We start from the raw sequence: 27,857 nt of genomic DNA, 5'->3' as shown, positions 1-27,857 counted from the left end.
ATCTAGCAATGTAAAATAATAATTCTGCTAATCTGGGGCTGGTTTGGCTGATCTTGGTTGGTGCCACTTATATGTCTGCAATTAGCAATTGGTTAACTGGGGGCTGAAGAGTCTGCAATGGCCTCATTCACATTCCTGGTCATTGACTCGTCATTTGGGAAGGGATGACTGGGCCATGTGATCTTCCATTCCCTTGCAGACTAATCTGACCTTGTCCTCATGGTGGTGGCAGCATTCCAGGAGGACAAGTGAAGCATTTCAGGGCTCCTGAGGCCTTAGACTTGGGAGTGGATCATTGTTGGTTCTGCCACACTTTGCTCATCATCAGAGCAGGTTGCAAAGGCAATCCAGATTCAAGGCATGAGGAAATAAAAATCTGTCTCTCGATAGTAAATTGTATTGCAAAAGGCAAGGTTATAATGAAGGATATTCTTGGGACCGTTTTGCAACAGTAGGCCACATTAGGTAACTTGCCCATTGTCACACAGGTCACAGGCAGCAGAGCTAGGATGTGAACCCAGGCAGCAGGGCTCCAGAAGGCATACTCTTAACTACCTCACTACATTGCCTCTGAGTATATGAGAGCTATTGTTAGCTCTTGGTGAAATCCACCTCAAAAGACAGGCTGGTTTCTACATCAAATCAGGGACCCAAGGTTTTCATAATATGTCACAGCAGATAGCTTGCATCTTTGCTTAACCACTTACCAGATGTTGTTCTTGGGTAAATTATTCAAACTCTGAATCTCATTTTCCTCACATGAAAATGATAATTTTTTTTTAAGAATTATACTATACAATAAGGTACAGTCAGTTCTGCTATAACACAGTGTATACATTCCTAACAATCACCATTCTATGCAAAATCACACAACAAACCACAAGGCTTATGAGAAAAATGAGATTAGAGGCACAACACTAAAACGTCAATGATACATGCAAAGAGATGATAGGACTTTAATGAAATGGTGGTGCTGTTTTATGTGTGTTAAATGGTTAGGAAATACATACGTAGTACAATAAATATGACACTTTACCTCAAAAAAGACCCAAAGTTTGCTTGTGCAACTGGGTGTCAATAGGGTTGTAGCTTGTGAGTTATTGTGGCATGGTAGATGGAGAGCTATCTGAAATTGGCTAAAAAGTTTTAACACTGGGTGTGGACAATGCGACTGATCACATATGTGGTGAACTGAGGCAGCTAGTAGGTGTTCAAAGTGTGTTCCTGCATGTATTTTGTGTATTCCTAAGCAGTTTGCTTCATCTGAGTGCCATTTTCTGTTTTGATTGGTGTTTCTGGAGGAAAAAAAATGTGCATAAGCAAACAAAATTCACATTATGTTCAAGTTGTTCCCTAATATATCATTTTGTTTTGGAACAAGTTTGTGTTTTCAAAACAAGCATTATAACAAAATTGCCCACAGAGTTGTTAGCATGCATCTAGCTCTTATTTCTACTCAATAAATATTAACTCATTACTCTTAAAAATGAGGCTTCATTGACTGTAAAAGAAACACATATTCTATTCAATGGTATTAATGTAGGTAAAAGAGAGAATGCATGGCTGTCTGGCAAGGAATCTGCAAGAAGTAAGGCCAGTGAGCAAGAATTGTCAATGTGTTTCCAACACTGGCCAGCGAATCCAAGTGTCCTGCTTTCTTGGCAAGTAATCTCAATTTGGAGATGGATGTGTCAGGCCTAATGACACTGGTTATTAAGGTTACCCAGCTTCCTCCTCCTGCTCCCAGTCTGGGCTCACCCAGCAAACTCCTGATTATGATCTACCCTCTCATGCCATTGCAAGGCTGCTTTCTCCTGCTGACATAAACATTCTGGACCACTTGGCAATTACATTTCTTAGAGTAAATTGCAAAATTGGCACTCTTCTTTATACATTGGTCTCTTGTAAATTCCCAGGGATTAATCAACTACAAGCACACTGACACATTGCTGGAATGCCTTGACCTGCAAAATTTGACTGTGCCCTGCCAGGCCTGCCAGCTGCCTCCCCAGATGACACATTTACCCACTCATGAACTGCAAGTGCTGGCACATAACTGCCTTGGATCTGGACACATGTATGTGTGGGATATAAGATAGGCTTTTTCTAAGGTCCCTTCTCTTACGGAATTGAAATTAATTTCTTCCTTCACTAGTAATTTGTTTCAATAGCTAGAGTCTGAACTTCAAGCATAGCATCTCTACTATAACAACTCAGATTTTGGGTAACTGACTTGACTTTGAATGAATTCGCACCTGCAAATACTGATTTTTCTCTTTCATTGGTAGGTAAATTACCTTAAAAGTAAAAGATTATGATATTCAGGTGTCTACTCTATTCCCTATTCATCTTGAACCAAGCTTGAGCTAACAAAAGCACATATGATTAGTTATCAAAGAAATAACTAAAATATAAATAGACTCTTTTCTTATTTTGCTTCATTGCAACAGTTTCAGACACCTAACTCCATGACTAGTTCTGATATGCATCACCTTTGAAGATGCTAGATTTGCAGTCTTTTTTCTTACAAACTGAGTGAATTTGTAGGTTTTACCTATGGATGAGTGTATAGTAGTATAAATAAACTAGATATTTGCAAATGTTTGTTGTAGTCTGAAGGCAAAAATAATTATCCATTTGAGTAAGTTGGAACCATAACCATTACCTGAAATGTTCAAAACCTGTAAGGCTCAGTATTATCAATATCTGTCATCTCATAAGAATGCCTTAGTATTTAAGCTCATTCGATGATGGTTTGCATATTTCTAGAATGAAACACAATTTTTTATGATATAATGTGCTAAGAATATAATAATTGTATGATCTTTGGCCTCTAAGAGTATGAAGTCTGACTGAGGGAATATCCAAATCAATTAGTCAATCACTAATTCATCTATCTAACAAATTCATGTAGAGAACCTAAGGGCTAGGAATTGTTTTAGATGTTGTGAATGCAACCATAAACTTGAGAGAAAAGGTCTATGTTTTGCTGAAGCTTGCATTGGAATGTGGGAAGTAATCAATGAGTAAGTACACAAATAAACAAGATAATTTTAGATGGCCAAGAGAGCAATGAAGAAAATAAAGCAGGGTGAATTAATACAGAATGAGTAGGGAGAATGGTACTTTAGCTGGGATTATTAGGGATGGCTTTTTTGAGTAGATGATGACATCTGTGCTGAGATCTGAATATCAGCCCATGGCCAGCTGTAAGGATCTGAAAGATGTAGGCAAGGGCTTCAAGACTGTGAAAAGTGACCAGGAGCGCTGACTCACACCTATAATCGCAGCACTTTGGGAGGCAGAGTGAGTGGGACTCAGTCTCAAAAGAAAAAGAAAAAGAATAAAAAACCATAATGATTTGGTTATGCGTCCCTGTCCAAATTTCAGGTTGAAATATAGTCCCCAGTGATGGAGGTGGGACCTGGTGGGAGCTGATTGGATCATGGGAGCAGACTCAGAAATGGTTTAGTACCATCCCCTTGGTACTGTTCTCATGACGGTGGGTGAGTTCTCGTGAGATCTGGTTATTATAGCTCAAAAACAGGCATAGACAATGCATACACAAATGAATGTGGCAGGGAGGTCAGAAGGTGGAAAGGTCTTGAAATTCTTTACTAGAAGGAAAACTGAGCAGAAAACACAAACAGGCACACACACACACGCACGCACGCACACACACACACACACAGAGGCACCCATCAGGGTGGGCAAAATAAGCATCAGGGCCTAGAATCTGAAGGTGCTCTGGTTACAGGTACATGTGAAATGTACTTACTACACACAGAACAACAAAACCTGCGGTAGTTACTCTTACAAATGCAAATGCAAGTATTTTCAAATATGCTTAGGAAGAAAGTTACTGAGGAAGTCTCCTGTGATCTCTCTGAGAGACTCACTACCACCCAGAGTTGTCTGCCTCTCCTTAGAACGAAGCCTGTCTCAGAGTTAGTTTGTCAAGGTCCACACTGTCCCTTTGTGATGCAAGCTATCTGGAGGAAAAGAGTTTGGGTTTTGTCCAACTGAGCACCAGGAACAGACTGTCTCAGAGCCAGAGGTGATCCAAAACTTTATTGTTATTCACAGCCCATTGCACAACCTCAGCTGAGCTCATTTTGTACTGCCTGGGATTATCCTCCTTCAGTGACTCAGCTTCTTTGCCAATCAGCAGCTTCAGCTTTCACACTATGCAACTTTGTGCAAACATTTTCCTGACACATCCTGGATAAGTAACAGGGCGATGAAACATGTGCTACACAGGCATTCCGTTCCCTGGCGTCCATCAACAGCCCTTCTACAGTCTGGATGGATGCCCCTTGTAGTTATGCTAGAAACAAATTCTTGTTGGTTTCTTACAGTGCCTGATGTTCTTCAAAACCACATCCAGCCCTCCAGCCCTTGCGCTACTTGCGGGTCATGGACAGGAAAAAGCTGTGAGATAAAAGAAAGAACTGTGTCAGTAAGATCTCAATGGTTTTGCAAGGGGAGCTTCCTCTGAAAGAAGTACTCCTAAGACACAAAGTTATGCTTCTCCTTACCAGCACAGAGAATGAGAATGTAGTGATGTGCAGGATGGTCCTGTAGTAGTTTGGTGTATAAGCGTGACCTCACTGGCTCTTCAACCCACTGACCTGAGGACCTCTAAAAGGAAAGTGACCTTATCCAGGACCCATACCTCCTGGGACCTAGGAAACATTTAGATTATAGGTGTAAGTACTTTGGAGGAGTCTCAGAAATATTTGGGAAAGTCACCCTTCCTTTCTGGGCTAGAGCATTTCTAACTAAAGAGTAATGGGGAGTCCTCAGAAAAGCTTTTTGAAATTAATATGATGGCTGCTGCACTCTCAAGAGGCTGTGATGCCTAGAACACATTGGTTCCATGAAAAATTGTTTTCTAACAGGAAGAAAAGACTCAAGGATAGAATGTCTTTGGTGAAGGTAAGCTCTTGAGTGATTGAAGGTCAGGCACGCCTAGTAAGCAGGAATTACTGAGGAGATGTGGGTATCATTTTCCAGGCAGATCATAGACTCTTGAAGTCCCTCTTCATCCTGAAATTAAAAGGTAAGAAAATTTGTGGAGAACATTCTTATTGGGCAGACTCAAAATATTCTGTTATCTGTCTCTGACTTCTTTTCTGTGTTGTTATAAGGCTACATGTCTTTATTGCTTCAGCCATAAATTCTTATTTTCTTAGTCAAGAATGTTGGGGAACACAAGGGCCAAGTGGCAATAGAAAAGCACGAGAGGCAACTTTGGAAAAAAACATCTTTGGTAGGCTTATAGATCTTATGGGAATTTAGGTGCACGGTTGCTTGTAGGATCCTGGATGGTTGCCTACAATCTGTGCAGTAGAATGTGAGAAATTTCAAATGCAATTTTAACGCTCTCCATCTACCCTCATGCCTGTATGGCCACAACAGAGCTATACAACTGACAAGATACTTTTATAGATTTTCTCAGTGGGAAAGTACATTGATCATTTGGGGGCTTATTGAGGGGAAATGTCAAGCAGTCAATTGATGTTTCGACATTGGTAAGCTGACCTCATTATTAACTTGGTTCGAATAACTTGACAGCATAGAATGTCAACAGTTCATAATCTGATGGATCACTTTAGACAGTCAGGAAACTAAATTATCCTTCAGATGAGTTGATAAGGTTGAAATATGTAAAGAGAAGCAGTTTTCTTCTCAGAAGGCGCACTCTAATATTTGAATCATAATATAGTACACTCCTAGAGCAGGAAGATTAATGATAATCTACTTGAGTAAAATTAAGCCCCTCAGTAATATGAAAGAATTGGGGCAATTTTACGGATGTGGTAGCTCAAAATTCTCCTGCCTTGTACTATCAGTATGGGCACAGTTGGAGTTTTGGAACTGATAACTTATTTTGGTGCCTGGGGAAAATGACATCTCACAAAAGCAAACGTATAATCCAAACCAACAACCAATTCAAGATTAATGTGGCATTTGTGAGCTTCACTTTATTTAACCTTGTCCTTGTAAGTTAATGGGTCAAGACACAAGTTCATTTCTAGAACTGTCATTTCCTTTAGTTTATTTAAATTGCTTTGTTTTGAAGAACTTCAGTTGCTGTTTTATTTCGAGTGTGTGCAAAGTCTTTTGTTTGTAATTTTAAATTTTCTACTGGATATTTTGTGGGGCAGACAACCCCTATACATTTTTATTCTTTCTTTGTAAAAATATTTCATTATACTTCTGTGTAAGTCTTAAAAGTTTTAAGTTGTTACTGCATGAAATTTATTCCTCCTTTGCAAAGAAACTGGGGGAGCCAGTTGATTGTAGCTAACACCTTAAGTATGGAAGTTAATTGCCTTTTCCATTTACTAAACCTGCTTTAACCCTTTGGTTTTTATACATACTTTAAAATCTCATTGTTTATAATCAATGTAGAAACTCAAAATATCCTGAAGGCTTATCAAGGCTTAACAAAATAAAATAGAGTTTAAAAAGGAACAGATAATATAGATAAAAATATTGCAATCTTCTCCAAACAGTTGTGGAATTGGGGAGTGCAGGAAGTTTGAGTGTCTATTTTCTAGATCACCGTAATTTTTCTGTTTTGCTTGAATCTTTTTACTTGGCCATGGTAAATGCTTTCAGTTGGTTGGAAGATGTTTTTGGCTTTCAACTTCGGCTTAAAAATATATTTTCAACTGGATATCCATATATGGAATAATGAAGCTAAACCCCTATCTATCATCATATACAGAAATAAACTCAACGTGAATTAAAGACCTACTACAAGACCTCAAATTATAAAACTACTAGTAGGAAACAGGAAAAACACTAAAGGACCTTGGTCTAGGCAAAGGTTTTGTGGCTAATGCCTCAAAAGCACAGGCAACTAAAACAAAAATAGACAAATGGGACTATATTAAACTAAAAAATCTTCTGCACAGCAAAGGAAACAACCAACAGAGTGAAGAAATAACATGTTGAATGGGAGAAAATATTTGGAAAGTATTAATCTGACAAGGGACTAATATCCAGTATGTAAGAAACTCAAACAACTCAACAGTAAAAGACCAAATAATCTCATTAAAAAGTGAGATGTTCATTGCAGCACTATTCATAATAGCAAGGATATGGAATAAACCTAAGTGTCCATCAACAGATGAGTAAACAAAGAAAATGTGAGATATATATATATATATATATATATATATATATGCAATGCATATGTATATATACACACACATAGAATACAATGTGTATGAATATATATATGTATATGTGTATATATATGTGTGTATGTGTATATCTATCTATCTGTCTGTCTATCTATCTATCTATCTATCTAAAATGGAATACTACTCAACCATAAAAAAAAATTCTGTCATTTTCAACATAGATGGAACTGGAGGTCACTATGTTCAGTTAAGTTAGGCACAGAAAGATAAATATAGCAAGTTCTTACTCTCTTTCAAGGGGGACTAGGAAGAAGAAGGGTTAGAGAGGGGATTTTCATCAGGCTTCCCAGGCTCTAGAACCAGAAAGTGTTTTACCATTTTCTCTAAGGTGGGGGTATCCTCACACTGCATTGCTGCTTTATATTACAGATTATTACAAACTTCTTCTCTTGTGATACGGATAGATGAATTAGGCAAACTTTGAAAAATATTTTTCTCTCGAGAAAATTTTGTTTTCAGAACTGGTGTTGCCCAGTCCAAGGTTTACAGGCGAGTAAATTCACTTGTGAGGCAGGAACTCAGCATACTCTCTTGAGGCTACAGGCTGCAAGACCACACTTGTCTGTAGCTTGTGAGAAGAAAAAGGAGGCTCAGTGGGATCCTTGGTCCCTGCCTGTCTGTGTGAACTCCACCAGGGAGGTTGCCCATTCCCCCTATAGGGGCCACCCAAGCTTCAGCCTTGTCACCCCCAAGTCTATTCTTTTATGTTATATCCACTCCCATCAACTTACATTTCCTCTTCTACCTCTGCATTAGACATTAATCTGGACTATAAATTATTTTCATGCAACACCGTGAGATTTGTGTTGTTAATTTATTCCTCACTGTATTACATTTGTCCACTTTTAGACAAGGAGAAGACAATTACCTTCCATAATAAAAGGAACCTCTGGGGATGGGGAAAGAAGTTCAGTGAAGCTTGTTTCTACACCTCCTTTCAGTAATTTACCTAAGTTGGGGCAAATAAAGCATTGAACTTCTACTACGGTCTCTAAAGTTTGAGTTATCTCTTTGATAGGGGAAGAGAAAAGGGGTCAGGGAATCTTTCAGTTCTAAAATCCATCATAAAATTATATTATTAAAGGAAGTAAAGAAATACTTCAAAGGAGAAAAGGAAAGACTGCTAAGGTTTAATACCTATATTTTTCAACAATTATTTAAGAATTCCTCAAAACTGTCCACTTACAGCACAGGATGATTGATGAGCTGTGTATGTGTGTGCCTGTGTATGTGTGTGTGTGACAACTGAAACATGTCATTTTCTTGGACTCTCATATTTCAGTTTAAAAATGTATGCCAATTATACATTACAATATAGAATATATCTTTCTTCTCATAGAAAATAATACCTCACAAATATTATGTTTATGTTTTGGCAATGCCTGAACCCCAGATTAAGAATCATTGCCTTACTCTCTTTACTGAAGATGGTGTGTGGAAGAGGTAACCAGCTCTCCGCCAAGATTCTTGCCCTTCCACACAGCACAGAGTAATTATTAGGAAGGGACTAGTAGCCATTTCTCACCAATAACTCTCAGATCTACCCCTTCTACCAGCTATATGTAAGGACATGTGACTTGTTTTTGCCAGTGAAATATGAGCAGGAAAGATATTTGCAAAGATATCTACAAGTTTCTAGACCATTGTTGTTAAGAAGCAGGTGTGTCTTTTCCACATTCCCTTTCCCCTTCCATAATGTGCTTGGAAACATGGTGCTGAAAATGGTAGAGCTATAACATGAGATGAGCCAATGCTCATGAGTTACTATATGGAAAGTGCCCATCCTTTCCATATAGTTCTGGACTGTCCTGGAATGCCAGTCCTGGACTGTCGCATGAAGAATAAATACATTTATATTGCATCATCTGTTACAGCAACTTAAGTTACCTTAAATAACAAAGGATTTCCATAGAATTTAGAAACCACCTGTTGTAAAAATTTCCAGATTAAAGTAGGTCCCTGTGTCAGTCAATTTGGGAGATAGCCACCTGCCAGATAATGAGAGGAAGACAGTGGAGAACTCCTTCCTTCTGACCATTTCTCCTAAAGTGTATGGGGTGAAGTGAGTAGAAACTTCTGCTTAAATGAGGTAGTGTGTGTGACAACTCCTAGAACAGTATCTGGCATACAAGAAAGTATCACGAATATTTGTTGAATGTTAGTCTACAGTGAATTTGTATCATTTATTTTTCTTACACATATATCTTATTGCATTCAATGAACATTCATTTAATGCCTGTTGTGTTTCACGTGATTTGCCTCTCAGGCCTGGCTAGGAAATGCGAGCTCGCTTTCAAGGTAAGCCTAACCACTGGAGGTCCAGAAGGAGCCTCCTATGGTTCCCTGGAATTCCACTTCAAATTCCCCCTATCCCCAGGACCTTGAATGCAGATGTATCCTCCTGAATTTATTTCTTCCCCTTCCTTACCTGCTTTTTCTTTCAATTTCTCTATCTTTTTCTGCTACTCTTTTTTCCCCTTTTCTTCACTCTTCTTTTCTTTTTCTTCCCCTTCCCCTTTCTACTCTTTGCTCCCCCACATTTTTTATTCCCCCTCGTCTTTTATTCCCATCTAGTCCCTCTTCTTTCTTTACCTTTTCTTCCTCAACCTCAACTTAATTTCTGCCCTTCTATAGTTTCAATGCACCCTAAAGTTTATGTGTTGGAAACTTCATCCCCAATGGAAATGTTGAGAAGTGAGACCTTTTTTTTTTTTTTTTTTGAGATGGAGTCTTGCTCTTGTCACTCAGACTGGAGTGCAATGGCATAATCTCAGCTCACTGCAACCTCTGCCTCCTGGGTTCAAGCAATTCTCCTGCCACCACACCCGGCTAATTTTTGTATTTTTAGTAGAGATGGTGTTTCACCATGTTGGCCAGGCTAGTTTTGAACTCCTGACCTTGTGATCTACCCACCTTGGTCTCCCAAAGTGCTGGGATTACAGGCATAAGCCCCCGTGCCCGGTAGACAAGTGAGGCCTTTTGAGAGGTGATTAGGCAATGAGTGCTCTGCCCTCAAGAATAAATTAATGTTATTATTGCAAAAGTGGGTTAGTTTTGAGGAAGTGGGTTCTTGATAAAAAAATAAGTTTGGCCTCCTTATCCTCCCTCTCTCTTATGGGCTTTCTCACCATGTGATGCCTTGTACCATGTTATGACACAATCAGAAGGCCCTCACCAGATGTGGCCCTAACTCTTGGACTACCTAGCCTCTAGAATAGTAAGCCAAATAAACTTCTGTTCCAGGACTTTTCCTTAGTTCAGCTGAAGATGGGGTCCTTGTCACAAGGCTATGAAAATTTAGGCTCACAGACAATTTGAAGGGTGAGTAAGGCAGGGTTTTATTGGGTGAAAAGGGTAAAAAAGGGAAACAGGGACCCTCTGCAAAGCCAGAGTCCCTGCTGGTGTGCCTCCTGCTTCGAAGTTTGAATCCCAGGTTCCACCCAAGAAGAGGCGGGACCAGGCTCCTCCCCACTGCAAAGGAAGTGAACTTCTATGGTTCCACTCCAATGTGCATTCTTCCCAGTCCTCAGCTTGGTAAGAGACTCTGTCAGGGAGCCCTTCCCACCTGCCTGTCTCACTTCTGTTGTTTAAAAATTACCCAGTCTGTGTCATTCTGTTATAATAACAAAAGATGGACCACAGCATGCTCTTTTACCTTGCTTGTGGTTTCTGTTGTTGGAATATGCCAGTTCTACAACAAAGCTCTACTGCAGTTTCCTCTATAGAAGGAAGCCTAGTTCAGGTTTCTTTAACAAGTACCATAGACTGGTTGGCTTATAAAGAACAAAAGTTTGTTCTTTACAGTTCTGTAGGCTGGAAGTCTGAGAATAGGATGCCAGCATGATTGGGTACTGGTGAGGGCTGTCTTCCACATGACAGACGGACATCTAATGTATTCTCACATGGTTGAAAGAGGAGAGAGACCTCTCTGGGATTACTTTTCCAAGAGCACTAGTCTCAATCATGATGGCTCCACCTCCATTACCTAATCACCTCTTCAAGTGTCTGCCTTCTAATTCTATCAATTCGGAGTTAAGATTCCAATATCTGAATTTGGAGGGGACGTAAACATTCAGTCCATTACAGACCAGTTATGTCTCCACTGGCCATAGTTGAAAGTTTTAACACCTATGAAATACCAGTTTGGACCTTTCAAAGAGCTTTTACTTTGATGAGCCCTTTCTAGTAAAGATATCCCAAAGACCCACAAGAGTATTTAAAGTTGGAAAGGAGATTGGAAGTCATATAATTTACCCAAGTATTTCCTTGAAAAATGACAAAATTAATAAGCAGAGAGGAAAGAGGTTTCTTCAAGGTCAGGAAGCTGGTTTGTAGAAGAGCTAGAATGAGGCCCAGATTTCCTGATCCTGAGTGCTTTCTTTAACCCAGTGATTCTCATTTGATTGACCATGTACCACTAGATGAATGTGGAAATATTTGTGGTAGAACACAGGACCTTCATAATAGAAATTACATCAACTACATTCCTGACAAGATCTCTGAGATTAAAAAGAAATCTACAAAGAACAGCATATGAAAGAGGATCCTATAAGCATTTGAGTATCTTCTTCAGACAAAAGTGTTTATGTTTCTTTCAAGGAGAAACTAAGCTCTTTGATAATGAGTGGACAAGAGATTTTGAGCACTATTTTACTTCACTAATTAGACTATCCTTGGTCCACACTTCACTTTCATAGGGAAACTGATTTTTTCTTCACCAGTTTGCTACTACCTTCTTTCCATAGCTGGAGTCTTCTATGATATCAGACAATTTTACATCAAACCTCTAGAAATCTATCCAAGTTTTTTTTATCTGAGTTTGTAGCTTCCTAATGTTTGAAGACTGTGCTGTGAAATGTGATCTGGTCTGTGCTTACACTCCAGTCATCTGTATAGCATGCATGCATTTTAGCTTAGTTCATATTCTACTGGTAGGAGATCCTGATAGTGAAGCAAATTTGATATAGATGCTCTTACTAGCTCTAAAACATAATCACACCTTCAGATTAGGCTGATGGTCCTCCTACATTTAAGTGGGCAGGTAGCATAGACTTTGCACAGACATTAGTCTCTAGATTCTTTTTGAATACCTGTTTCAGGACTTACTAGCTGTGTTAACCTAGGAAAGTTGCAAGACGTACATGATCTTCAGTTTTCTTGTTTTTAAATTAGAGATAATAGTAGTACTTAGTAGGATGGGTGCTTGCGTGTGTGTGTGTGTGTGTGTGTGTGTGTGTGTGTAAGGAACACCAAGAAAATATGGTGGAATATGCGATTAGTGTATGGCAGAGTCTGTGCTCAAAAATTATTAGTAGTTACTAATTGCTGTAGTAAACAGTGACATTATCCTTTTCATTTTCTCCCCACAAATTTGAGAAGGTCATGTAAGGTCACATATGTGAAAGCACCTAATTTAGCTAGCTGTTCATTACTTATTTAAAAAAGTTAAAATGACATATATTCAAGACTTGATTCTGGATGACCACTTCATATTCCATACCAATATCGCAAAGTCCATTCAATAAAGCTGGCTAAGCAAGGAAAATCAGCTACATCAATGTGTATAATTGCTGAGTTCAAAGTACTTATTACTCCGCTGAAGCTTCACATGTTTTTTCTCATTTAATCTTTAAAGAAATGCTCTGGTCTGTTTGAATTCTGAAGACTATGCCCCTTCTCCAAACAATGCCATCCTCACTACAACAAACAAAGTCATGTGGAAGGACAGACAGTCACCAGATTTCACTCACCAATGACATATTGGTCATTTCACCTCAATTCCCATCAAAATGGCAATTGCAATAGCTCTTCTAAGAAGCCACAGATTTCTGTAGTGCTTCCTGAAGATTTGAAACTGTAGTTTTCTCCAAATCAGGCCATTCTACCTTTACGCCGTCCATCCTGACTCTGGACGATGTCACAAGCCCCTTACATCATTGCTCAGCTCTCCTGCCTCTTTAAGAGATTTGGAAAAGATTAAGATGGCTAAAGGCCAAGGTGATCAGGACTGGATGGGAAGATCTTAGTCACACCAGACTACCTTTTGCCTATAAAGAGATTTGGAAATTTGCCTGAACAGTAGAGAAAAATGATCAAATCAGACTCTCCATCAATTGTATGCTGTGTGCAAGATTGAGGTAAGTCAGGAAAATAATGGCCAATTTGCCAATGCATGTTTTATATCATTTATTCTGTGTCTCATCACTGAAGGCAAGACCACTTGGCAATTGTAAGTTGGCATTATGATAATTTTTTGGGGATGTATGATTTTTAGCTTTTCAACAGATAACATTATTTCTTACTGCTTGTATAACAATTTAAATGGAATTTTATGCTCACAAACCTTTGCTTTTTATGTTGTCAACAACTGAAGGTAAATAAAATAACATTTAAGTAATACATGCTAATAACATTCATAAAGAGAGGAGTGTTTATAATAGAATTGAAAAATCAATGCCATGAAACTACATTTTCTAAAAACCCATACTCATAATACATTATTATTTCAAGGACTGTGACATTTAAAAGCTGTTAGGATGTCTTAAGCTCTTCCAAATTATATGACTTTAGAATATTAAATAATTATTTATTTTGATTTTTCACTCCAGCTATTCCAGGAAAAATGGGAATGATAATTATGCAAATGAGCCTGGGCAACTTGCTGAAGGATCATAAATCACCGAAGGTTGTCCAAATACCCATGTTTTATATAAAATGCATCTTCTTAAAAAGTGGAAAATGGATCTTTAATTTTCCCCAAAGAAAAGTTAGAGTATATTTTAGCTCTGAGTTCCAAATTTATAACACAAGGTAAGCCCAGAATTAGGGGAGAGTGTTTTTTTTGTTTTGGTTTTTTTGCCATTTCCCAGAAGAAAGGCGAAAGATAGCTTTAGGGTATCAATAACTGCATTGTACAAATAATTTTTAAAAACCAGGTCTATAAAGGTAATGAATTAGAGAAAATTAATGAGAAATTCAGCCCTTTCATTTTTCTGAATCCTGACGTTCTGAGATAATAGTTCAAATTTTCCTTATACTTTGCATCAGTAGATTGTGTTCACTTTGTTGGGACAAAATAAACTTTTGGATTTCTTTAGTTTATTTCTTAACTTAAATTATAGTTCTACATGAGTTGAGTCATAAGAACCATTTATATAATCCAGCCCCAGGTGGAGGTCAAAGCTGCTGGACTGTGACTGTAGAATCTTGTCTTCTATTCAAATCTGCTAAACACAATGAGAAAACAAGGGAACAAGAGCTGAGTAACTCAAGAAAAAGACATACAAATTCTGTGTAATAAATATGAATCTAGCACACCAGCTGGTGAGAAGTGAAAAAAAAAAAAACTTAAAAATAATACTGTCGATTTTAAATAGTAGAAGCCAAGACATGCCAGTGAATACTCACATTCAATTAACATTTATTGAGTTCCTGCTGCACAACAGGGCCCATGCTAAATATTTCACATACATCAGCTCCTTTATTCTTCACAATGGTCATGCAAACAAAGAAAACAGATGAAGTTTTTATAGAAAAAAAACCTGATATGTCTAGAAGTTAAATGAAAGACTTCAAGGCTTCACAGCTGGCAAGTCTAACTGGGTTTCAAAATTGAAGTTTTCTAACTCTGCCCAGAAGCAGATACTGGACATGAGTGTAAGTGATTAAGATGGAAATGTTTTCAGGTGGAACCAGTAAAGGAGTAGGGAAGCAAGCTAGGGATGGAAAGGAAATGAGGCAAGGGCACATTTCGCAATGAACCCTCAGATTTCGCTTTTGCTTTGGAACAAAGAAACTAATATTTTTTGCTCTCTCTTAAGTCAGTCTGTGACTGGCCCAGGCACTTTCCTCTCTCCAGAGTAATCCTCTGAGGTAGGAGCATTTAGCAGCAAAGCAAGAAGAAGACGGATGCACAGAGCAGGTTAAAGAGCATCATCAGTGTCCATCCACTAAAGATTAACTCTAAGACTCTCCCTTGCTACTACACCTTGTGGGCCTTTTTGGTATAACTTTAGAATGAAAAAGTTCCCCAAATGATGAAACAAAATTGCAACATAAAAAAGGTACCCAATGCAAGACAAATACAAGAAAAAGACAGGTATTTCAGGGGGCATCTTTGAAGATGGCAGGCAATTTATTTAGTTTCAACAGAAAGAACCTTCTGTATAAGATCTCTAACTTCATAGGATTTGTGTGACATGAAAAGGTTTCCCTTGAGTTTTCCCAGGATTAAAGGGAAAAGGAGAACATTCTTGTTTGTTTTGTTTGCTTTGTTTCCCTCTCCTAATTTCACGTTTTTGTGAAAGCCTGTACTCAGATGCACCAAGAACAGGTTGTTGATGTAATAAGTCAAGCCAGATAAATTCACCATTTCTTAATAAAAATTAATTACTAGTATTCACATCCTGCTAAATTTTTAAAAATGTTCCTCCTATCTTTGTTTTCTCACACTGCTATAAAGATACTACCTGAGATTGGGTAATTTATTAAAAAAAAAAGTTTAATTGACGCACAGTTCCACATACCTTAAGAGGCCTCAGGAAACTTACAATTATGGCAGAAAGTGAAGGGGAAGCAAGGTATGTCTTGTGGGGCAGCAGGAGAGAGTGAGCAAAAGAGTGAGGAAGTGCCACACTTAAAACCATCAGCTCTCCTGAAAACTCCCTCACTATCATGAGAACAGCATGGGGAAACCACCCCACCGTGATCCAATCACCTCCCACCAGGTGCCTGTCGATAGGTGGAATTACAATTCCAGATGAGATTTGGGTGGGGACACAGGGCCAAATCACATCAACTTCTCTTCATATCTTTATTTCCACTGGGCATGGTCAAATAATTAGTCAAAATAATAATGTTAATTTGAATGAGCTGTGCCAATATTCTTCTGTGTTGACCATCACTTTATCAATTACTCACAGGAGCATACATACTCCAAATCTCCTCTTTGCATTGGGAACTATAACCTTGACTGCAGTCGCTTGTGGATCTTCCACTGAAAACCAGAATAATAAGGTTCACAGAGTTCATGCCTCTGATGGTATGAGCTATATGCAGTATTTAATATACTTAATCTAGCAAATTACATGCAATGTATAATGTGGTTCTAATGTTAACTTTCCATCCCTCTTCCTCAAGGATTGGCAGAAATGCCTCTGACTTTCTCTAATGTGTCCTCTTCTTCCCATGTCATTTATGGACTTCATTTTTCATTGGTCCCTGTCCCAAATCATTCTATTTCTCACACTTCTTTGTATCAAAAGGAATATTTCATTTTGATTAGGTTTATTCTACAGAGAATTCTAACTTATGGTTGTTCAAAGTACATGTTTTCAGTAGAGGGCTTAACAGGCTTTCCTAAATTCAACTTTTATAGCATTCTTTAGTATAACAACATGAGGAATACTGTTCCTCTTTCAACACATGCTCTATAGTAATCAAGACATAACCACAGTTTCAACAGTAATAGCCTCCCTCTTCTGCTCTGCACATTCTCTGACTTCTGCTCTCTGAGTGATATTATCAATGGGTGGTATATGTGTACTGGGGGTCTAGAGTTCCTGCATTTTGGTAAGGGATAGAACACAATTCTAGGGTTAGTAGCACCTGAACTCCTTGCAAATGCTTTTATTGACACTCAATATGGGTTTCACAGAGGTGCTCTGGACATAGGGAGGGCCCAGGTTAAGAGTATGACTGTGCACATCCACCTGCATTATTGCTTTACATAGAAATGTAGGCTGGGAATTTTAATCACATTTGTGGGTCAGTTCACAGAATCTCTGTGCATAAAAAAGCATGAAATAGACTCACTCACTTTTTTTTTAATTCAGAAAATATTTATTATTATTTAATTGTATTTGGGCTCTGGGGTACATATGCATGTCCTGCATCCTGCAGGATTGTTGTATAGGTACATACCTGCCAAGGTGGTTTGCTGTCTCCATCCCCCCCACCTCCTGTTGCCTACATCAGGCATTTCTCCCGGTGTTATCCCTCCCCATTCTCCTCATCCCCACTTCAGTTGTTCCCCCCTTCCCCTTTCCTCCCCCTGCAAATAGCCCTGTGAGTGTTGTTCCCTTCCCTGTGCCCAAGTGTTCTAATTGTTCACCACCCGCCTGTGAGTGAAAACATGTGGTGTTTGGTTTTCTGTTCTTGTGTCAGTTTGCTGAGAATGATGGTTTCAAGGTTCATCCATGTCTACACAAAGGACACAAACTCATCGTTTTTTATGGCTGCATAGTATTCCATGGTGTATATGTGCCACTATTTTTTTTTTTTTTTTTTTTTTGTCCAGTCTATCATCAATGGGCATTTGGGTTGGTTCCAGGTCTTTGCTATCCTAAACAATGCTGCAATGAACATATGTGTGTATGTGTCTTTATAAGAGAATGATTTGTAATCCTTTAGGTATATACCCAGTAATGGCATTGCTGGGTCAAATGGAATTTTTATTTCTAGGTCCTTGAGGACACACACTGCCATCCTCAATGGTTGAGCTAACTTACACTCCCACCAACAGTGTAAAAGTGTTCCTATTTCTCCACATCCTCTCCAGCACCTGTTGTCTCCAGATTTTTTTAATGATTGCCATTCTAACTGGCATGAGATGGTATCTCAAGCTGGTTTTGATTTACATTTCTCTAATGACCAATGATGATAAGCATTTTTTCATATGTTTATTGGCCGCATATTTGTCTTCTTTTGAAAAGTGTCTGTTCATATCCTTAACCCACTTTTGAATGGGCTTGTTTTTTTCCTGTAAATCTGCTTTAGTTCTTTGTAGATTCTGGATATTAGCCCTTTGTCTGAGGATAGATTGCAAAAATTTTTTCCCATTCTGTTGGTTGCTGGTTTACTCTAATGATTGTTTCTTTTGCTGTGAAGAAACTCTTAAGTTTAATTATATCCCATTTATCTATTTTGGCTTTTGTTGTCATTGCTTTTGGTGTTTTAGTTATGAAGTCCTTACCAGTGCCTATGTCCTGAATGGTGTTGCCTAGGTTTTCTTCTAGGGCTTTTATGATGTTAGTTCTTAGGTTAATCTTTAAACCATCTGGAGATAATTTCTGTATAAGGGGTAAGGAAGGGGTCCAGTTTCAACTTCCTGCATAGGGCTAGCCAGTTTCCCAACACCATTTATTAAACAGGGAATCCTTTTCCCATTGTTTGTTTTTGTCTGGTTTGTCAAAGATCAGATGGTTGTAGATGTGCGGCATTGCATCCGTGGCCTCTGTTCTGTTCCATTGGTCTACATCTCTGTTTTGGTACCAGTACCATGCTGTTTTGATTACTGTAGCCTTGTAGTATAGTTTGAAGTCTGTTAGTGTGATGCCTCCAGCTTTGTTCCTTTTGCTTAGGATTGTCTTGGCTATGCGGGCTCTCTTTTGGTTCCATATGAAGTTTAAAGTGTTTTTTTCCAGTTCTGTGAAGAAGGTCAATGGTAGCTTGATGGGGATAGTTTTGAATCTATAAATTACTTTGGGCAGTATGGCCATTTTCACAATATTGATTCTTCCTAACCATGAGCATAGAATGTTTTTCCATCTGTTTGTGCCCTCTCTTATTTCCTTGATCAGTGGTTTGTAGTTCTTCTTGAAGAGATCTTTTACCTCCTTTGTTAGTTGCATTCCTAGATATTTCATCCTCTTTGTAGCAATTGTAAATGGGAGTTTGCTCATGATTTGTCTCTCTGTTTGTGTGTTATTGGTATATAGGAATGCTTGTGATTTCTTCACATTGATTTTGTATCCTGAGACTTTGCCAGAGTTGCTTATCAGCTTAAGGAGGTTTTGGCTGATACAATGGGGTCTTCTAAATATACGATCATGTCGTCTGCAAATAGGGACAATCTGACTTCTTCTTTTCATAATTGAATGCCTTTATTTCTTTTTCTTGCCTAATTGCTCTGGCTAGAACTTCCAAAACTATATTGAACAGGAGTGGTGAGAGAGGGCATCCTTGTCTAGTGACAGTTTTTAAAGGGAATGCTTCTAATTTTTGCCCATTCAGTATGATATTGGCTGTGGGTTTGTCATAAATAGATTTTAATTTTTGAGATACATTCCACTGATACCTAGTTTATTGAGAGTTTTTAGCATAAAGGGCTGTTGAGTTTTGTCGAAGGTCTCTGCATCTATTGAGATAATCATGTGGTTTTTGTCTGGTTCTGTTTATGTGGTGAATTACGTTTATAGATTTGCGTATGTTGAACCAGCCTTGCATCCCCAGTATGAAGCCTACTTGATCGTGGTAGATAAGTTTTTTGATGTGCTGTTGGATTCAATTTGCTAGTATTTTATTGAAGATTTTTGCATCAATGTTCGTCATGGATACTGGCCTGTAGTTTTCTTTTTTAGTAGTGTCTCTGCCAGATTTTGGCATCAGGATGATGTTGGTCTCATAGAAAGAGTTAGGGAGGATTCCCTCTTTTTGTATTGTTTGGAATAGTTTCAACAGGAATGGTACCAGCTCCTCTTTGTATGTTTGGTAGAATTCAGCTGTTAACGAGTCTGGACCTGGACTTTTTTTTTGTTGGTAGGCTATTAATTGCTGCGTTGACTTCAGACCTGGTTATTGATCTATTCAGGATTTCAACTTCTTCTTAGCTTAGTCTTGGGAGTGTGAAAGTGTCCAGGAATTTATCCATTTCTTCAAGATTTACTGGTTTATGTGTATAGAGTTGTTTGTAGTAATCTCTGATGGTAGTTTGTATTTCCAAGAAATCGGTGGTGGCCTCCCCTTTATCATTTTTTATTGCATCTATTCAATTCTTCTCTCTTTTCTTTTTTATTAGTCTAGCTAGCAGGCTGTTTATTTTGTTGATCTTTTCAAACAACCAGCTTCTAGATTTATTAATTTTTTGAAGGGTTTTTTGTCTCTCTATCTCCTTCAGTTCTGCTCTGATCTTAGGTATTTCTTGTCTTCTGCTTGCTCTTGAGTTGTTTTGATCTTGCTCCTCCAGCTCTTTCAACTTTGACAATAGTGTGTTGATTTTAGATCTTTCCTTGCTTCTCATGTGGGCATTTATTGCTATAAATTTCCCTCTAGACACTGCTTTAAATATGTCCCATAGGATCTGGTACATTGTGTCTTCATTCTTGTTGGTTTCAAAGAACATTTTCATTTCTGCCTTCATTTCATTGTTTATCCATTTGTCATTCAGGAGCAAGTTGTTCAGTTTCCATGTGATTGTGCGGTTTTGAGTGCTTTTCTTAATCCTGAGTTCTAATTTGATTGTGCTGTGGTCTGAGAGACTGTTTGTTATGATTTCTGTTCTTTTACATTTGCTGAGGAGTCATTTACTTCCAATTATGTGGTCAATTTTGGAGAAAGTGCAATGTGATGCTGAGAAGAATGTGTATTCTGTGGATTTGGGGTGGAGTGTCCTGTAAATGTCTATTAGGTCTGCTTGGTCCAACTGTGCATTCAAGTCCTGGATATCCTTGTTGACTTTCTGTCTCGTTGATCTGTCCAATATTGTCAGTAGAGTGTTAGAGTCTCCCATGATTATTGTGCGGGAGTTTAAGTCTCTTTGTAGGTCTTTAAGAACTTGCTTTATGTATCTGGGTGCTCCTGCATTGGGTGCATAAATATGTAAGATAGTTAGCTCTTCTTTTAGCATTGATCCTTTTACCATTATATAATGCCCTTCTTTGTCTCTTTTGATCTTTGTTGGTTTAAAATTCATTTTATCAGAGACTAGGATTGCTACCCCTGCTTTTTTTTGCTCTCCATTTGCTTGATAAATCTTCTTCAATTTCTTTATTTTGAATCTATGTGAGTCTTTGCATGTGAGATGGGTCTCCTGAATACAGCCATCCAATGTGTCTTGACTTTTTATCCAGTTTGCCAGTCTGTGTCTTTTTATTGGGGCATTTAGGCCATTTACATTCAACGTTAATATTGTTATGTTTGAATTTGGTCCTGCCATTTTGTTACTGGCTGGTTGTTTTGCCCATGAATTGACATGGCTCCTTCATTGCATCATTATTCTTTACCATTTGGTACGCTTTTGCAGTGGCTTGTACTGGTTGCTCCTTTCCCTGTTTAGTACTTCCTTCAGTAGCTCCTGTAAGGCAGGTCTTGCAGCAACAAAATCTCTCAGCAACTGCTTGTCCATAAAGGATTTTATTTCTCCTTCACTTATGAAGCTTAGTTTGGCTGGATATGAAATTCTGGGTTGAATGTTCTTTTCTTTAAGGATGTTGAATATTGGCCCCCACTCCCTTCTAGCTTGCAGGGTTTCTGCCGAGAGATCTGCTGTGAGTCTGATGGTCTTTCCTTTGTGGGTAACTCGACCTTTCTCTCTGGCTGCCCTTAGGATTTTTTCCTTCAATTCAACCCTGGTGAATCTGACAACTATGTGCCTTGGGGTTGCTCTTCTTGAGGAATATCTTTGTGGTGTTCTCTGTATTTCCTGGATTTGAATGTTGGCCTGCCTTGCTAGGTTGGGAAAGTTCTCTTGGGTAGTATCTTGAAGAGGGTTTTCCAACTTGGATTGATTCTCCCTGTCACATTCAGGTATGCCAATCAAGCGTAGATTAGGTTTTCATGTAATCCCATATTTCTTGGAGGCTTTGTTCATTTCTTTTCACTGTTTTTTCTCTAATCTTGCCTTCTCATTTTATTTCATTGATTTGATCTTCTATCTCTGATATCCTTTCTTCTGCTTGATCGATTCGGCTGTTGAAATTTGTGTATGCCTCGCGAAGTTCTCATGTTGTGTTTTTCAGCTCCATCAAGTCATTTATGTTCTTCTATAATTGGTTATTCCAGTTAGCATTTCATCTAACCTTTCTTTGCATTGGGTTAGAACATGGTCTTTTAACTCAGAGAAGTTTGTTATTACCCACCTTCTGAAGCCTGCTTCTGCCAATTCGTCAGACTCATTCTCTGTCTTTTTTTGTTCCCTTGATGGTGAGGAGTTGTGATCCCTGGGAGGAGAAGAGGTGTTCTGTTCTGTGGTGGCATCATCTCTTTTGTGCTGTTTTTTTCCCATCTTCGTGGATTTATCTCTCTTTAATCTTTGAAGTTGGTCATTTCAGGAGGAGTCTTTGAGTGGATGTCTTTTTTCTGTTGAGGTTGGAGCTGTATCTTTTTTGGCCTGTAGAGGGCATTGCTGGGCTCGCTCAGGTTCAGTCAGGTTGCTGAGTGGGTGGTCCTTCCCTCGAGATTGTTTGCAGGTGAGATTGGCCCCATCTTCCCAATGGCCTCTCTCCCAGAGCTCAATATTCCTGATAGCGTCAAGCTGGTGTATTTGCTGCTAAACTCTCAAGCAAGGGCTTCAGTTTGAGTTCTATGGAGGTGGGGCCTGCCAGGCCTTATGGTCTGTTTCTCTGCTTTCAACTCTGTCTCCCTCTGTGGGACGGCATTAGTTCAAACTCCCGGCCAGGTCCCTGTGACAACCTGCTGCGCCCCGCGGTGGCCCATGCTCAGATTTGCATCAACTACCCACAGCACCCCACCGTCTGGCAGGACTCTCACGGACCATGGGTTGCAGGAGGGATGAGGTAAGCACAAGATCCAAAACGGAGCACTAAGGGGGTTAAGTCCCCCGACCCTCTGAGCCGGCTGCACATTTCAGGTGGGGACGTACCCCCGTCCCAGCCCCCCATCTTGATTTGCCCCCCTGGGCAGCTCTGGCCCTGCGGCTCCTTCTCTGGGCCTAATTTCAGTGCCCTATCAGTCCCACAGAAACAAACCCAGCACCTCGTTTGGAATCGTTAAGTCCTCTAGCCCTGTGTGTCTCATTAGCTGGGAGCTGCATTCTGGTGCTGGCTTCTCTAGAACATCTTGGCGCCCCCTCTCGACTCATTGACTTTTTCTTTTAATAGTACAGTTAGTGAAATATAACTTGTCACTTACCACTAATCAAATATGAGGGTTTCAAAGTTTCTGTGACTCCAGAAAAAGGTGCTTATGCCTAATTTGTAACCAGTTCCAGAAAAGTAAATGACATTCCATAGATCAAATACCACATAGTCAAACTAGGACACCTTAACATCACACTTAATTCTATTTTTTAAATCACATGAAGCAATAAATTGAGATGTATTAGTAACTGGAGAGAAGCAGAGACATTTTAGGCATCTGAAAAGACATTTATCATCACAAATGCAATTTTCTAACAAATAATGCTGATTACTTTCATTATAGAAGCCAGAATCTGACAAAAGAAATATTTCATAAGCCCTTTTTAAAAGATGCTAAAATTCTATATAACTCTTTCTACCTTAAACTAGATGGAAAACTGGACTCTTACTCTCATATTAAATACTCTTTATCACTTTCCTGTACACATCTCTTCTCATTTCTTGGAATGTGGACTCATTTCTTGGAATGTGGACCAATTTCATAAGCATATCTCCAGGGTATTTTGTTGCTTTGAGTCAAAATTCATTATACGGTTTTCGAAGAAGATTCAGCTATGCTGAATTAAATAAACTATAGAAGTAGAGTTCCTTAGAACAGAGATAATGTGTAATACAGAGGTAATTTTATAAAAAAGGATCATGATAATAAAACATTGTACCTCTGTGCTGTTTTAATGTAGCATCTAAAATGACTTGACTTAGGAGGAAGCCCATCCAAAAGAGAGACCCCAAACAATTTCTTCTCTTGAAGATAATGTTGAGTAGATGTTGATTAAAAGTGATACAGAGGTCTAGTGGTCACTGACATCCATCTGGAATGTAGACTTGATCAGAAATGAACTAGTGCCAGGCAGAAGTAGACATTTCTGTGGTTGATCCACATTTTTGTGCTTTTCATTTTCATTCGTTAAGATGGATTTTTGATCATTACCATACTTTTTGTTTCCAGGACCAACTAGGGTTTCTCAACTTCACCCTTTCTTTTGCCTAGACTAATCATTATCTTCCCAAATATACAACTAGTGTTACATTCTACAATTTTGGATAAAACCAAACAAAAAAAACTTGTCTATTGTCTTAGCTCACTGGAGGCACACTTATCTCAAGTATTTAAGATGTGTGAAAGAAATGAGAAAATAGCAAACTTTCTAAGGAATATGGAAATGCCTTTGGTTTTCCTTAAGGGAGCTCTGAGCCTTATTTGTGAATGAGATGTATATAGAGTCCTTGGAGCTTGCACAGCCATTTGAGACCTGACTTTACCAACTGTTCTAATAAACAATTGAAGATAGAATCCCATCAACAGTCTTTTTTTTAGTTAGAGAGTCTCTAACACCCCGAAAATCTAGTCTCTCTCTCTCTCTTCCCCCCCCCATATCTATCTAATCTATCTATATGTATTATTACACATAGGAAATATTTAAGACTTTGGAATAGGCAAAAGAGGTTACTGAACATTCTTTCAGTGGAATGCTCTGAAGTAGAGTCTTGGAAGCTATCTGTCCTGTAGAGATGTGCACTTTTGTCTTTGCCAGAAATAATCCATCTCTGTAGAAAAAGACATTAACTTGTAGAAAATTTATAGTGATGGAAATATTTTCTGTTCTTTGCTGTGGAAATGATTCCTTTTCAGTAGAGAATATAAATCTCCATAAAATCACTTCTTTAGTGAACCAATTTTAATACCTTTATTGTTTCCTCATTAACATGTCAATTTCTGACATGTTCTTTTTATATTTATATGAGTCATAATTTGTATTTTTTAGAAAATTATTCTTTAACAGCATTCAGTAAAGGGTATCTTTTCCTTTTCAGAGTTAAAATGTTTCCAGATAATGAGCAATGATGTCATTGGGAACAGAACTGTTTGGTACTACATGTGTAACATAAAACCAGAAATAGTTGGGGAATGAGGCAGGGCTGAGAGTATTGTGATATTGGGAGCAAAAAGCCAGTTTTACATTACACACACACACACACACACACACACACACACACACAGACACTGATGGGGAACACCACATATATTTATGGAATGGGGAAGAAGCAGAGGCCACTTCATTTCCTGAAACTTTCTCCTTGCCCTTTATTTGCTTCTTGACTTAGTATTTCTAATACACATCATTATTTGTTTTCCCATTTTCCTGGAAGACATTTCACTGAATACATGCAGTTTATACAGCAGCTATATTTATTTTCACATACTGTCAGTTTTATTTCTTTCAATATAAAATTTCAAAATACTTTGTCAGTTAAAAATTTTAAAATCTGGGCTGGGCATGGTGGTTCACGCCTGTAATTTTAGCACTTTGGGAGGCCAAGCAGGAGGATTGCTTGAAGCCAGGAGTTTAACACCAGCCTGTGCAACAAAAGGAGACCTTATCTCAAGAAGAAAGAAAGAAAGAGAGAGAGAGAAAGAGAGAGAGAGGGAGGGAGGGAGAGGGAGGGAGGAAAGGAAAGAGAAAGGAAGGAAGGAAGGAAGGAAGGAAGGAAGGAAGGAAGGAAGGAAGGAAGGAAGGAAGGAAAGAAATTAGGTTAGCTGCATGCAGTGGCATGTACCTGTAGTCCTCAGCTCAGCTACTTGGGAGGCTGAGGCAGGAAGATCACTTGAGCCCAAGAGGTGAATGCTAATATATATATACATACATATACATATATGATGTTTAATACTGAGTGTCAACTTGATTGAATTGGAGGATACAAAGTATTGATCCTAGGTGTGTCTGTGAGGGTGTTGCCAAAGGAGATTAACATTTGAGTCAGTGGGCTGGGAAGGCAGACCCACCCTTGATCTGGGTGGGCATAATCTAATCAGCTGCCAGCACAGCTTATAAGCAGCAAAAAAATGTGAAAAGAGAGACTGGTCTAGCCACCCAACCTAAATATTTCTCCTGTGATGCTTTCTGCTCTCAAACATTGGACTCCCAAGTTCTACTGTTCTGGAACTTGGACTGGCTCTCCTTGTTCCTGTCTGCAGACAGCCTATTGTGAGACCTTCTGATGATGTGAGTTAATACTTAATACTTAATTAAACTATATATATGTATATATATCTGTCCCTCTGGAGACCCTAGACTAATACAATATATATATGTATATATATGTGTGTGTATATATATATTTATCATTTTGTGTGCTTGTTCAGAGGTGATTCATAGTGGTATTCACTATTTCTCCATTCAGCCATGTCATATGATTAACTAAAAGACATCAATTGATTTTTAAAAGTTTCTTAGGAAGTGACATTGTGCTTTCCTATAAGCCACTAGTGCAGGTCCTGGGAAGACCTATGAGCTGTTGATGAAGATGCAGCCTGTGCTTGGAGAACAAAGGAAGAAGCTGTAGTAATAATGATGGAGGCCTGGTCAGCAGGGTTTCCAAGTAAGAGTTTGTAGTTATAGACCAAGTGAGAAGATAGGCTCATAGCAGATAGTGCATGTTGAATATGCCTAGTTGACTCAGCCTAGTGTTGAAACAGCATTTGCTCATCTGTTTTCTTCTCTGGAAGATGCTGTCAACTGGTGCTATGTCCCCACAAATGGCCATGAGCCTGGCCAGGAGAGATCATGGCAAAAGGGACCGAAATACATTTTCTATCCTGAACAGAAGAGCTACAGGGCATTCTAAATACTAGTATGTGCTCTCTCGCGCTCTCTCTTTCTCTATCTCTCTATCGTTCCCCCTTCCTCTCTGTCACATAAAAATCTCTTTTATTGTCCTCACCAAAAAGGATATGTACATAAACATTGGATAACTGGGCCTTATTAATATGGGGAAATGTCTGAAATCCCAATGTAAATATCTGGTTAAGTGGGATTAGAAAACATGGCTTAGACTCAAGCCTAACCGGGAAACTTCTACCACTTACCTCAAATCAACACCACAACCCACTTAGGTAAAAGAAGAGCTCCTGTGGAACAACTGTCCCCACTCATTCCTATTACCTAGTGGAGAGAGAACATGGAGCTCATGAAGAAGTGAATCATGTAACATTCTATCAGGGGAATTAATTTTCTATCACTGGAATTTGTTGTCAGGGGAACCAGTCTCACCACTGGCCCACAGACCATACTTGGGGAGCACTCCTATAGATTAAGTCCCAGCTTCTCTTCCCAGGTTAACATCTGTAAATGAAGGAAGTGTGGTTAGAATGACCATCTGGCTGAGTGGTAACTTGATGGTCAACATCAGGAACACCAGTTTAAGAGTAGCAGATAATTTAATTTAAAAATAGTTTAAATTTTGTGGGGAGAGCAAATCAAAGCAGTTATCTTGTGTTCTGGTATTTGGGGTTTCCTAGGAAAAAAAGAAAGGGAAGAGAAACAAATAATTGCTAGTGACCCAACATCTTTAGTATTGACATGTATTATGGGTTTAATTGTGTCCTCTTAAAAGATATGTTGAAGTCCTGTCCCTCAGCACCACAGAAATTACCTTGGAAATAGGGTCATTGCTGATATAATTAGCTAAAGTGAGGTCATATTTGAGTAGCATAGACTCTAATCTAATATGACTCATGTGCTCATAAGAGAGGAAAATGCCATGTGAAGGTAGAATCATGCAGAGGGAAGGTGGCTGGTGAAGATGAAGGCAGAGACTGTAATAATGCATTTACGAGCCAAGGAACTCCAGGGATTACCACTAACCCCAGACGCTGCAAGAGAAGAGGTTCTCCCCTGCAGGTTTCACAGGGAGCTCCTCCCTGCCCACAACTTGATTTTGGACTTCTTGCCTCCATAACTGTAAGGCAATAAATTTATGTTGT

At 38.8% G+C, this 27,857-nt stretch overlaps 1 long non-coding RNA gene across 1 annotated transcript in view; it reads left to right on the top strand.

Moving 5' to 3' along the window:
* Window positions 1-13,294: 13,294 nt before the first annotated feature.
* The window catches only part of LOC105718922 (uncharacterized), a 112,941-nt gene continuing 98,378 nt past the window's right edge, over window positions 13,295-27,857 (top strand). The window contains exon 1 of the long non-coding RNA XR_001107863.2: window positions 13,295-13,354. This is a non-coding gene — a long non-coding RNA (uncharacterized LOC105718922). The remainder of the gene's footprint in view (window positions 13,355-27,857) is intronic.

Source organism: Aotus nancymaae, unplaced genomic scaffold (genome assembly GCF_030222135.1).
Source record: "Aotus nancymaae isolate 86718 unplaced genomic scaffold, 86718_ANA_hifiasm-v0.15.2.pri h1tg000010l, whole genome shotgun sequence".
NCBI lineage: Eukaryota > Metazoa > Chordata > Mammalia > Primates > Aotidae > Aotus > Aotus nancymaae.
This window is presented reverse-complemented; position numbering and strand designations above follow the sequence as displayed.